This window comes from Pongo abelii, chromosome 1, assembly GCF_028885655.2.
Source record: "Pongo abelii isolate AG06213 chromosome 1, NHGRI_mPonAbe1-v2.0_pri, whole genome shotgun sequence".
NCBI lineage: Eukaryota > Metazoa > Chordata > Mammalia > Primates > Hominidae > Pongo > Pongo abelii.
The window spans coordinates 17,427,145-17,441,097 of record NC_071985.2 but is presented as its reverse complement, the minus strand read 5'-3'; the positions used below and the strand labels follow the sequence as shown (position 1 = coordinate 17,441,097).

General features: G+C 42.7%; 1 protein-coding gene across 4 annotated transcripts in view; it reads left to right on the top strand.

Annotated features, from left to right (window-relative positions):
• Nucleotides 1-13,953, top strand: part of DISC1 (DISC1 scaffold protein) — a 422,688-nt gene that overhangs the window by 248,940 nt on the left and 159,795 nt on the right. The window lies entirely within an intron of this gene.

The following is a 13,953-nucleotide window of genomic DNA, read 5'->3' as shown; positions in this document are numbered from 1 at the left end:
GCCCCCCACCCTGCTGCCCTGAATGCGAGGAAGAAGCCACGTTGCTGGACCCATAATGAGAAGCTTCAAAAGGTTGACAGAGAGTGCTGATCTTGAAGATATTTAGTCTGGAACACAGACTACATATCAGCATGTCAAACATATCAGCTTGCTTGAATGAATGACTGAATGAATGAATGAGTGAATGAAAAGTGGTGAAGGAAGCAGATGGTTGGGTTTGGGAGAAGAATATGCCTGAAAGATATACAACCACCGGGGAGTCTGTCTTGTCTTTACAGATACTTAACTCAGGAACAGACTTGCTGGTTGTCTTGAGTGTGAAGTGCAAAAAGTAAAAATGGCCCTTAACAAAAATATAAGTCAGGCCTGTGTTAGAGATGACAAGGATGAAGACCTTTATGATGACCCATTTCCACTTAATGAATAGCGTCTTAGTCCATTTTGTGTTGCTATAATGGAATAATTGTGGCTGGGGAATTTATAAAGAAAAGAAGTTCATTTGGTTCATGGTTCTGCAGGCTGTACAAGAAGCATGACACTGGCATCTGCATCTGGTGAGGGCCTCTCTCTCTTGCTTCCTCTCTGGCCATGTGATCTCTGGCCAGAGAGGAAGCAAGAAAGAGGAGGAGGTGCCAGGCTTTTCTTAACAACAAGCTCTCTGGGGGAACTAATAGAGTGAGAATTCATTCACCCCTGAGGGAGAGTATTAATCTGTTCAAGGGTGAATGCACCTATGCCTCAAAAACTGCCCATTGGGCTCCACCTTAAACATTGGGGAGCAAATCTTAACATTAGCTTTGGAGGGGCCAAGTATCTAAACCATAGCAGAGTCTCTTTGTGATGATCTTGAGATGAAATTGTTTGGGCCTTGGTTCCTGAAAGGGGTCTTGCCTTATTCAGCAGTCATATTTTTTTCTAGATAGAATTCTTACTATCCTTTAGACCTGGGGAGAGCCCGCATGTGAAAAACAGAACACAAAGCTGAACTTTAAATAGGAAAAAGCTAGCAAAGGGACTACCTCTGGGGGCACTACTTGAGCCTGTAAGCAGTGGTTACAGGATATCTGAGGGTACGGCAGTCCTAGAGACAGGTCAGTTCTTAGGGTGGGGCAGGATATAAGAAAGGGAGGGTGAGGAAGGCTCAGAAGACGAGGTTTGAACACTTGGCCACCATTTTGCCTGGGATCATCAGGAGAAGCTCCTGATACGGGAACATCACTCCCAGGCAGGACACCAAGAGGCAAAGGCCAATGTGCTCTGTTTAGTAAGAAGGTAAGATAAGGGCCAGCGTGATAAGTGCATGGAGCCCCATGGGCATCCAATTAATAAAACAGTGATGGACCACTACAATTTAAAGTCTTTTCTTAGATGAGCGAGACAAAAGGTTCAAATTAGAGATACCTGTCTTCCCCTCTTTTCCCTATGATGCATCCAAAGATCTCAGGTGTAATAGATTTGCAGCTTGTGATAAGTAGTTGGCCAGCGTGTGCTGGCTCCTGTGACCTACATCTCTGAGCGGTCTGAGCTGTCTGTTAGTGTTATCCTGAGCTAGTAGTGGGAAGGCGGCTGGACCAGGGTGTGCTGCCCAGCTGTGGCTCCATCAGTTTCCATAAGGCTTCAGCTTGATCAGTGCAGCACAAACTGTGGCATGTTGGGGGCTTGGGAGATTGACAGCCCCCCAAAAAGCCCTCAAAACATGATCAAGAAGACAAACGAGAATGATAGACATATCTTCACTATTGCCAGCCTATTAACCTATTACAAACTGTTTTTAGAGATTAGCCATTAGTTTTTCCTTCCAAAATTATTATGCTGTTGTCATTTCCTCCACAAACTGAGATATGCCTGGTGAAATGACTTAATTTAAAAACTAATTGGGAGATATACCTAATGCTAGATGACGAGTTGGTGGGTGCAGCGCACCAGCATGGCACATGTATACATATGTAACTTACCTGCACGTTGCGCACATGTACCATAGAGCCTAAAGTATAATAATAATAATAATAATAATAATATTAATAATAAAAAGAAAAAAATAGATTATATTTTAAAGAATAAATATTTTCTTCAAACTTATCTGATTTTTGAATGATCATGACTTTAATTTTGCTTTAGTAATGCACTTTCTGAGAATAAATGGGAATCTCAGTTTTGTAATATGTACCCAGCATTTTTCTTCTTCCAGCTATTGGGGGTGTACTGTTGGGGATGTGGTGGGGGCTGGACCTATGTAGAACGGGGCAGATACTGTGTGCGGGTCTCTACTTCTCAAAGGAGCTTCAAAGCTGACTGCACTCATTGATGCAGCAAGCCCGGGGCCTTGTGATGTTCCCGTTCTTGTTGGTTGGTGCTGGAAAGTCTAGAGTCACAGACTCCTTTTGGACTAGGCTATAAATACATATGTACTTTCAGAGCATTGCCTATTAGTTGCCATTCTCTCCTCAGAGTGTGGGCAGGTTCCGAGGGCAGCACCTAATGTGGGAAGAGAGAATAGAAGGTTCTGGGGAAGGGACCCACTCTGGATAGAGGGAGAAGGATAGGGAGGTGGTTTGGGGAAGAATCACAATTATCCTTACTTTAATTAATACATTTCCTTGGATGGCACCAACAGTGAACAGCCACACACTCTTCTGCCCGTAGTGTTAAGTGGGTTCTCTCTTTGACTAGAATTGTGTCATTGATGTGGAAGTGCAGTTGAATTCAAATGATCTGTGGCTGGTGGCTTTTATTCCTGAAGTTCAAGTATAGACAACCCTCTTAGCAGGTTCTACCATAGTTAGCCAACCATGTGTTAATCTCCACCTCTTTGTCTTCTGTCTTAAAGGAAGTCAGCCCACCCTAAATTGCGGCCTCTCATGTGTGCCTGTCTGTGGAGAGTGTGATTTTCCAGCAGTTTCTGGGTCTCTATAATGTTTGAATTTGCTTTTGGGGTGCATGCGTGTGGTATGTGTGGTGTGTGGGGTCAGGGGTGGTGAGACCAGCTCTGAATTGTTTCCAGGGCAGCTTGGTGGCACCCTGGCCAGATCCTGCATGTGGCATTTCCCAACAACTCTTTCTGGTCTGTGTCTCACCTATCATAATTCAAAGGAGAGCCATGGACTGTGTGCACTAGATTCACCTTCAGAGACTGGAGAGTCCCATCTCTGTACCAGAGCGGACACCTGGACTTCCTCTGGCTTTCTCTTGGGGACTCTGCCTGGCAGAGGCCCTCAGCCATGCACTGGGACAGTTCTGTGGGCAGCGGCAGGAAGCCTTCAGTCAGTGAACAGCGTGAAGACAGCCTGATGCATGCAAGGCGCGGGGATGTGATTGTCTACGCAGATCAATACCTACATCTCAAAAACGAGAACTTTCACTTTAGTACTTGATCACTTACCCTATTCAATTATGTAAGTACTTCAGTCTCTTCAACATTGGCTTTCTTTCATTCTTGGTTTTTTTAATCTCCCATCTTAGTAATGAAAAGAAATGTATGTGTCATGTGGTTCTTTTGTAAGGTTATTTCTCTCCATTTGCTTGAAAACTTTCTTATTACTCCTAACTCCTTTTATTGATTTAATGAAACCAAATGCTCCTGAAAGTTTGACCCTGATCTAGTGATACCTGCACTCTCTAGGTCCCTAAAAGACCCCACAGTCTGATGCTTCAGCTGCAGATGGAGTCACAGAGATGCTTCAGCTTTAAAGTGTCTACATCATAGATTGGAAAATGCCTTTCTAGGACTGAAGTTGTAGCTGTTTCCTAGACTTCTGTTTATTTTCCATTTCTTTACCCACTCCTGTTTGAAATTCTGCTGTTGTTTGCATACTGTTTGCCTTTGTGTCCCTCTTTCCATCTGTTCTTAAAAAAAAAATCAACTGAGTTTTATTTTAAACCAATCCAGATGACAGGCACACAGTCTTCACAATGCTTTGGAAACCAGTTGAAGAAAATTCTCGTTAAATTACTCATCCACTCAACTCATTTTCCATACATGATCTATTGTTGGGGTGCCTGCCTGTTTTCAAGATAAGTGCATATTTCAGAGTCAGGTTCCTTTTACCCTAGATAAGCAATTATTTAAGAAATTGGCTTTGACATACACTTTCAGTTTTAATTTTTCCTTTTACATTCTGAAATAATCTCTGGTTGTATGTAGCTTCCCACTACCTCATATAAAGATGTATTCCAGGCATCCATCAAGAGTTTGTCTATTCCACGAAGAAGACATTGCTGTGGAAGAAGATGGTGGGACGCCTGATGTCCTTTCTGTGCAGCCCTGCAAGGACCTTCACCTCCAGGGCCTAATCTCACAAGCACCGACTCTGCGCCCAGATTTCCGACAAGAACTTCTGCTCTAAAGTGGCTATGTTAAGGAGACCTTGGGAAGAACAAACCCATTATCTAATATTGAGTCACTGTGAAAGATTTGGGAGTCTTTCCCATCAGTGCCCTGGTAAGAGAGGCACAAGAGGATCATGCGAGGTTACTAATCTCCATTTCAAAGCCAAGAAGAGGTCAACGATTTATAGTAGGGCTGCATATCAGAAGCAAAGCGGACTTCAGCCTGATAGCAGTCAAAAGACTTGTGTTTCAGCCCCTTTCTATGATGTCCTTTGACTAGCGCCCCTTCCTGTGTCCCTCCCCTGCATTCCATAGCATTGGGACTTATACAAGGGACCAATTAGTGATTTGAAAACCAAAGTGAATAGAGTACTTATAAAATCTGGTGGTGCACTCACAGGAGGAAATGAGTTGGGAGGGCTTAGGAATTGTAAGGACAAGTTTACTAATGAGAAGGCAGGTTAGGAATATCGTTAAGGAGAATTCAGATGACAAATTTCCAGCTGTCGAGGAAAATGGGTTCAACCTCATAATTAGATCATTCCCGCAGAGCCGAGGAACTGCAAAAGACATGGATCTTCACTGCCATGGGAGACTGACTCTAAGAAGAGAAAGTTGTCAGAGGGGTTCTGTGTGGAAAATGTAATTGGAATCCCCAAACTATGACTTCTATCATTGGAAGAGGGCATCTTAAATAATTTTTTTTTTTTTTTGAGACGGAGTCTTGCTCTGTTGCCCAGGCTGAAGGCTGAAGGCTGAAGTGCAGTGGTGTGATCTCGGCTCACTGCAACCTCTGCCTCCCAGGTTCAAGCAATTCTCCTGCCTCAGCCTCCGAGTAGCTGGGACTATAGGCATGCACCACCACGCCCAGCTATTTTTTGTATTTTTAGCAGAGATGGAGTTTCACTGTGTTGGCCAGGCTTGTCTTGAACTCCGTCAGGTGTTCAAGGCCTATGGATCTTAGGTGATCTGCCTGCCTGTCGGCCTCCCAAAGTGCTGGGATTACAGGTGTGAGCTACTGCATTTGGCCTTAAATAATCTTTTATTTATTTATTTATTTGTTTATTTATTTTATATTTCTTGAGACAAATTCTCGCTCTGTTGCCAGGCTGGAATGCAGTGGCACGTTCTTGGCTCACTGCAACCTCTGCCTCCTGGATTCAAGCAATTCTCCTGCCTCAGTTTCCCGAGTAGCTGGGACTACAGGCGCACTGGGACTACAGGTGCACTGGGACTACAGGTGCACACCACCACGTCCAACTATTTCTTTTTGTTTTTTAGTAGGACGGGGTTTCACCATGTTGGCCAGGATGGTCTTGATCTCTTGACCTCCTGATCCACCCACCTTGGCCTCCCAAAGTGCTGAGATTATAGGCGTGAGCCACCGCGCCTGGCCGTTAATCTTAAATATGATGTTAAAACACATGGCCTGGCCAAAGACTTCCTAACTCACTCTCATTGATTTTTGTCCCTTACATTCAAAAACACTTGTTTTCGTAGTCCTCTGCTTCAAAACAATAAAACAATTTAACCCTGTATTAACCATTTGAATTATTAAGAATACCATAGCATTAAGTGAGATACCAGTGAAGACATGAAAACAATCTCCATCAGAAACTAGAGTGCAGACATCATAAGCCCTCAGGATCCAGGCAGAGCATCATCAGGATGTGGCCGTCCGGTTCTCTACCAACCTTATGCTGTCCTCTCACTTGTCTAACCCATGGATATCAACATTGATAGAAAAATCAATCTCTGTCTTTGTAAATCTGCCGTGTCTGTGGCAAGCTGAATATTTATTAAGGCTGGGACAAACACTTACAGCTGTGATGTTTGGAGGAGATGATCCAGGACGCTATGATCCAGGATGCTATGGTCAGTGATGGGGAGAGGAGAAGACTCTGCAGCTGAGCCTGTGGGGATGTCAGCCACCAGCCCCTGGCCCTGGTGAGTGAAGGCCACCTGTCAGCTGAGTGTGGGGACATGAGCCACCAGCCCCCGGCCCTGGTGAGTGAAGGCCACTTGTCAGCCAAGTGTCGGCCAGCTGGGGGCTCCTCGTCCTGCTGCCTGGGCGCTCTGGCAATGTCTGCTGCTGCAAGGATGGCCAGCTGCCTACCAAGGTTTGAAATCATGAGCAGTATTGACCACCCCTTGGGTACTTGGACAATTCACTTCCCTGGCCTTGACCTCACTGTTTTCTCATCTGTAAATGAGAAAAAGAGCTGAGATGATCTATAAATTTCCCTCTAACACATCTAAGTCTATCATTATTTAAACATATTAGTTTGAAGGAACTAAACTGTACTCCCTCTGAATTACCAAGTACAAGCCTCCACGGTCATTTTCACTCTCCTGTTTGGTAACAGCACCTGCTGTCACCTTCTCCTTCCTTCCAACTTTCTCCTAAGGTCTATAATGGACAACTTAGATTGTTCACAATTCCCCTGCACAGTTTGGCTTGGGAAGTGGGGTCACAAATAAAGAGAACAAAAGGAGGGAAAAAGCATAAAGCAAACTGTACCAGAAGGTATGTGAATGGCTAGGGCGTGTTGGCTAATGGGGCCGTCCTGTAGCCCATTAACTCAGCTTCCTAGGAATGCTCTTGAACTGGTTTCTATTTTGAAATGACTGATAAATGTGGGCTGTAAAAGGCCTGAGAGCCCCAGTATACAGCAAGGACATTCTGAAGGACCCCCTCTTATATACTTGAGATGTGTGTCCCTGCCCAAATCTCATGTTGAAATGTAATCTTCAGTGTTGGAGGTGGGGACCTGGGGGGAAGTGATTGGATCATGAGAGTGGATCCTTTGTGAATAGTTTAGCACTATTCCCCGCATTGTACTGTCCTCGTGATAGTGAGTTCTCATGAGATCTGGTCATTTAACAGTGTGTGGTACCTCCCCCCTTGCTCTCTTGCTCCTGCTTTTGTCATGTGATGTGCCTGGCCTCTTTTTGCCTTCTGCCATGAATGTAAGCTTCCTGATGCCTCCCCAGAAGCCAAGCAGATGCCAGCCTCATGCTTACTGTAAACTCTGCAGAACAATAAACCAATTAAATCTCTCTTTTTAATACATTACCCAGCCTCATGTATTTCTTTATAGCAATGCAAGAATGGCTTAGTACATCTTCCCATCTCATATGTCTTTTAACATCTTAAGTTCCTAACAAGATGTAGCAACAGTGGCTGCAGTCTACAGAGCAAGCTTGCCTTTTGCAGAAATGGTGTAATTGTCACTGACCCATGATAGTTGCAATCTGGGGTTTAAAGCTTTGTGTCTGAACACTCCACTCATTTTAGCATTCCTGAATCCTAGAATTCAGTGCTGCAAATGAGCTTCAAGAGGGTTTATGGTTTTCAGGGGCCATAGCAGGCTGTCTCTGAAGTCAAAACAAAGGTGGGCAGGCTACAGTTGGGATAATCATGAGTGATTCTTTTCTGTTGCTGCCTCAGTGACAGGTGTGTGGATTTACTTTGTCACTCCCACCTTTCTTTGTTTGCCTCCCACCCTCATTGTTAATGGTAAAGCGAAGGCTTAGGGCAATGGGCAGGGTGTGTACAGGGTGCCCACTGCTAAATGGTTTCACCAGGGTGGAGACAGGCCTGATGGTTGCCATGGAACAGTACTGATATCATAGCCATCCAAAGGGTCACTCTGGAGGGAGAGTGGACTGGGGTTACATGATCAATGGGTCAAGTCAGCAGTCACAAGGAAATCTCCCCAGCAAGTAAAGAACTAAAAATTAGAAGGGAATGATTTAGTTTAATATGAGGACCCATTTCTTATCAAGAGCTCTGTGACACCTACCATTCTCAGGGGTGGCTCACATGAGCCCACCTTCTTACTGCAGAGGCCAACCTTGTACAGCCAGGAAAATTTACTGGATGTCCACAGACATCTTTGTCGTATATTCCTGATGTAGGTTATTGACAAGCACTGTTAATGGTTTTGAACACCAAGAGAAAAAGGTCATGTTGTACTAGTGAATCAGCATAAGTGTAATGGCTAAATTCAATGTACAATAGGACTATAACTTACCTCCTTTACTGTTTAAAGAAAAGTCAAGATACACACATCCAGAATTTTGTATTTTTATCTTGTTGGCAGAGGGAAAAAATAAGTATTGATGTAATCCCACCGAGTAAAGGTTGAGGTACTCAAGTTAGGCTGCTTGCATTCAAGTCCTATTTCTGGTTCTTACTAACCAACTTTCAACTCAATACTTGAGTACCATGAGTTTCTGGTTCCTCTTCCCATTGGTGTTCAATGGATGTTAGGTATTAATGTTATTTCAGGTATACTCTATGAGATTGTATGGTACAGCTGCCCACTTTCAGCCTATTGGTGGAACATATATGTTCAGATCAGTTTTTTTCCTCCATGTAACTTTGCATGGTTGCATTTACATTTAAAACAAAAAACACAACTGAAGAATAGGAATGAATGACTGATGTGCATGGAATCAGCTTATTTCGACTGAACAGATGAAAATCAAAAATGACTTAATAGCTAAATTCAAAGATATAAAATGAGTGCATGGTAAATGGAAATTGAGTGGTAAGTATCTCAATTCATATTCACTGAGGGCAAGATGAAGATAAATGAACTCAAATTGTAGCAGAAAGGAATTGACATTAAGAATCAAACTTCTTAACTTCAGAAAATAGTCTTTGAGATGTCTGATGCAAAGAAATGACACTGATATCTTAAAACAGCTCTTTCTTTTATTAATATTTATTAAGCATATTCTATCAGGCAGGTGCTGGGCTTGGTGCTGCAGATACAGTGATGAACAAGACAGATAGGCACTCTGACTGCATGGCCCATAGTCTAGTTGGAGAGGAAAACTTAAAACAAAGACAGAGACAGGCAATTATAAATTGTGACAAGTGACATGAGGAAGTGACAAGTTCAGATCTGAGGGACAGTAGTAATAGATGGGGAGAAAAGAGCACCAGACCATCTGAACAAGCAACCTGTGCAAAGACTGCAAGGCCGAAGGGGGTTGCTGGCTTCAAGGGATGGAGAAAAAACCAATGAGGTCAGCAGAGATGGGGAGCTGAGAGGGGTAGCCCTGGGTTCAAGACATAGGCAGGAACCAGACCAAGCAGGTTCTTGAAGCAAGTGAAGGACTTTCATCTTTATATAAAGGGCAATGGAAAGTTGTCAATGTCATTGTCATTTTTTTTAAATGCCTTTTTTACTGGAGTGTAATACGCATGCAAGAAAGCACCCATAGGGGTGAGCTGGGTGAATTTCATTGTGAACACATCATGCAATCAGTACCAAATCAACAAGCAGAACATTATTAACCCCCCAAAAGTCACCCTTAGCCCTTCCAAATCCTCGGCATATTCCAAAGGCAACCCTATCCTGACTGGTAACAACACTAGGTTAATTTTGACCATTTAGAAACTTTATATAAAGGGAGTCATACCATATGTATTCTCTGTGCCTGGCTTCTTTCACTCAACAACATGAGACTCATCCAGATTGCTACTTATAGCCATAGATTACTGTGTGAATAGAACATGATTTAATGATCAGTTTTGCTGTTGTGGACATTTGGGTAGTGTTTGGCTGTTTGGAACAGTACTACAGGTTGAGTATCCCTTATCTGAAATGCTTGGGATCAGGAGTGTTTCCGATTTTTTTTTTTCAGATTTTGAAATATTTATATGATACTTACTGGTTCAGCATTCCTAATCTGAAAATCTGAAATGTGAAATGCTCCAATTAGCATTTCCTTTGAGTGTCATGTCAGTGTTCAAAAAGTTTCAAATTTTGGACCGTTTCAGATTTTGAGATTAGGGATTCTCAGACTGTACTATGAGCTACTTGTTGATTCTATTTCACCTGATCTTGGGTGTTTTTCTAAGAGTGGAATTTCTGGGACTTAAGGTATACATATGTTCAGCACTAATGGATCCTGCCAAGCAGTTTTCCAAAGTGGCCATTTCTTTTCTTTTTTTTTCTTTTATTTTATTTTATTTTTTATTTTTCTTTTTTTTTTCTTTTTATTATTATTATTATACTTTAGGCTCTATGGTACATGTGCGCAACGTGCAGGTAAATTACATATGTATACATGTGCCATGCTGGTGCGCTGCACCCACCAACTCGTCATCTAGCATTAGGTGTATCTCCCAATGCTATCCCTCCCCCCTCCCCCCACCCCACAACAGTCCCCGAAGTGTGATGTTCCCCTTCCTGTGTCCATGTGTTCTCATTGTTCAATTCCCACCTATGAGTGAGAGTATGCGGTGTTTGGTTTTTTGTTCTTGCGATAGTTTACTGAGAATGATGATTTCCAGTTTCATCCATGTCCCTACAAAGGACGTGAACTCATCATTTTTTATGGCTGCATAGTATTCCATGGTGTATATGTGCCACATTTTCTTAATCCAGTCTATCATTGTTGGACATTTGGGTTGGTTCCAAGTCTTTGCTATTGTGAATAATGCCGCAATAAACATACGTGTGCATGTGTCTTTATAGCAGCATGATTTATAGTCCTTTGGGTATATACCCAGTAATGGGATGGCTGGGTCGAATGGAATTTCTAGTTCTAGATCCCTGAGGAATCGCCACACTGACTTCCACAAGGGTTGAACTAGTTTACAGTCCCACCAACAGTGTCAAAGTGTTCCTATTTCTCCACATCCTCTCCAGCACCTGTTGTTTCCTGACTTTTTAATGATTGCCATTCTAACTGGTGTGAGATGGTATCTCATTGTGGTTTTGATTTGCATTTCTCTGATGGCCAGTGATGGTGAGCATTTTTTCATGTGTTTTTTGGCTGCATAAATGTCTTCTTTTGAGAAGTGTCTGTTCATGTCCTTTGCCCACTTTTTGATGGGGTTGTTTGTTTTTTTCTTGTAAATTTGTTGGAGTTCATTGTAGATTCTGGATATTAGCCCTTTGTCAGATGAGTAGGTTGCGAAAATTTTCTCCCATTTTGTAGGTTGCCTGTTCACTCTGATGGTAGTTTCCTTTGCTGTGCAGAAGCTCTTTAGTTTAATTAGATCCCATTTGTCAATTTTGGCTTTTGTTGCCATTGCTTTTGGTGTTTTAGACATGAAGTCCTTGCCCATGCCTATGTCCTGAATGGTATTGCCTAGGTTTTCTTCTAGGGTTTTTATGGTTTTAGGTCTAACATTTAAGTCTTTAATCCATCTTGAATTGATTTTTGTATAAGGTGTAAGGAAGGGATCCAGTTTTAGCTTTCTACATATGGCTAGCCAGTTTTCCCAGCACCATTTATTAAATAGGGAATCCTTTCCCCATTTCTTGTTTTTGTCAGGTATGTCAAAGATCAGATAGTTGTAGATATGTGGCATTATTTCTGATGGCTCTGTTCTGTTCCATTGATCTATATCTCTGTTTTGGTACCAGTACCATGCTGTTTTGGTTACTGTAGCCTTGTAGTATAGTTTGAAGTCAGGTAGTGTGATGCCTCCAGCTTTGTTCTTTTGGCTTAGGATTGACTTGGCGATGCGGGCTCTTTTTTGGTTCCATATGAACTTTAAAGTAGTTTTTTCCAATTCTGTGAAGAAAGTCATTGATAACCTGATGGGGATGGCATTGAATCTGTAAATTACCTTGGGAAGGATGGATAAGCAACTTCAGCAAAGTCTCAGGATACAAAATCAATGTACAAAAATCACAAGCATTCTTATACATCAATAACAGACAAACAGAGAGCCAAATCATGAGTGAACTCCCATTCACAATTGCTTCAAAGAGAATAAAATACCTAGGAATCCAACTTACAAGGGATGTGAAGGACCTCTTCAAGGAGAACTACAAACCACTGCTCAACGAAATAAAAGAGGATACAAACAAATGGAAGAACATTCCATGCTCATGGGTAGGAAGAATCAATATCATGAAAATGGCCATCCTTCCCAAAGTGGCCATTTCAATTAGCACTCCCACCAGCAATGCATGAGAGCTCCCTTGAAAGGTTTGCTGTAGCCAGTGATGTGATCAGATCTGTGCTTTTCAAAGACCATATGGCCTCCTGTGAGCAGAATGGGCTAAAGAGGCAGGAGTGCCTGGAAGGACCTGTGGGGGCTGTGATGGTAGGTCAGGCAAGCAGTAGAAAGGGAAAGGCCAGGATGGAAAGAAGTACATGGACCCAGGAGAGATGGGTGGGGAAATGGCTGATGGGCCCAGGGAATGTTTTGGGTGGGGGGCATGGTGGGCAGGAGAGGGGAGAGATGACAAGAATGACCCTGTTCAAGACATAGGCAGGAAACAGATGGGTGGTCTATGATTGGTTAGATGGTAGTGTTTGAACTCTGGAGATGGATCAGAGATGGGGAGGTGTGGATCATAATTCTAGTGCATTAAGAGTACATAATTTGAGGTGCATTAGCGATGTTCAAGTGGGAATCAAGGAAGCAATTAGATACAGAGGTCTGGACTCAGAGTGAAGTACCAATGGACATGCAAGCTGGAGAGTCATTATAGCAACATGGGTGAGTACTATGGTTTGAATGTTTGTGCCTTCCAAAACTCATGTTGAAATTTAATCCCCAATGTGGCAGTATTGAGAGCTGGGGCCTTTAAGAGGTGGTTGGATCATGAGTGCTTTGCTTTTATGAGTGGATTAATCTATTCATGAAATAATGAGTTAATGGGTTATCCTGTAAGTGGGACTGGTGGCTTTATAATAGGAAGAGAGACCTGAATGTAGTACATTAGCATGCTCAGCCCTCTCACCATGTGCTACCTTGAGACTCTACAGTGTCCCCAACAGCAAGAAGGCTCTCACCAGATGCTGCCCCTCAACCTTGGACTTTTCAACCTCTGTAACTGTAGGAAATAAATTCCTTTTCTTTATAAATTACTCAGTTTCAGGTATTCTGTTATAGCAATAAAAACCAGACAAAGGCAATGAGGAAATGTCACCTGGGTTGAAAGTAGTGAGAAGAATGTCTCATTTTATTATTTCTTAGTTTGAGAGCAGTAATTCAAATTAAACTTTGAATACTTAAAAAATTTTTGCTCTTGATTTTGTTTCAAGTTAAAGCTTCTTAGGCATGTGTTTATTTGTAGGGCAGAGATGATAACACTGTTATAGGACCGACAGGTTCGTATGCCCACTGCACAGTAATAGACCCATTACATGGAGACAGCAGGATTTGCAGCAGAAAAAGAGTTAAAGGTCAGTGGGCACTGAGTAGAGAGGGGAGAAGACCCTCCAATCCATCTTCCCAAGTTGTTCTGGGCTGGAGTTTTTAAGGGGATCATGGAGAGCAAGGCAAGTTGGGGGGGTGAAATCATCGGGAAGTGGAAACTGTATTCTTGGGTGGGTCAGCTCCTAAGGGATCCCTCAGACCAGCTGAGTCAGCCGTTTCCTCAGAATGCAGGACCTGAAGGAATATCTCATAGGAAACACTTAACATTTCATGATGTTCAAGGTGTTATCAATAGAGCAGTTAAGGGGAACTGTGATCTAGGGTCTATGTGATTCCAAGACAGTAGGCAGCAAACAACTCTGAGGAAGGGGTTGGAGCCCAGGCTGGCCTCATGATTAATGCTGAGTGTGCTGCAAGCTGGGTTTATTTTCCTTTCTCCCCTCTCTTTCTTCCCTGACCAATTTTATTTAAAAAAAGTTTAT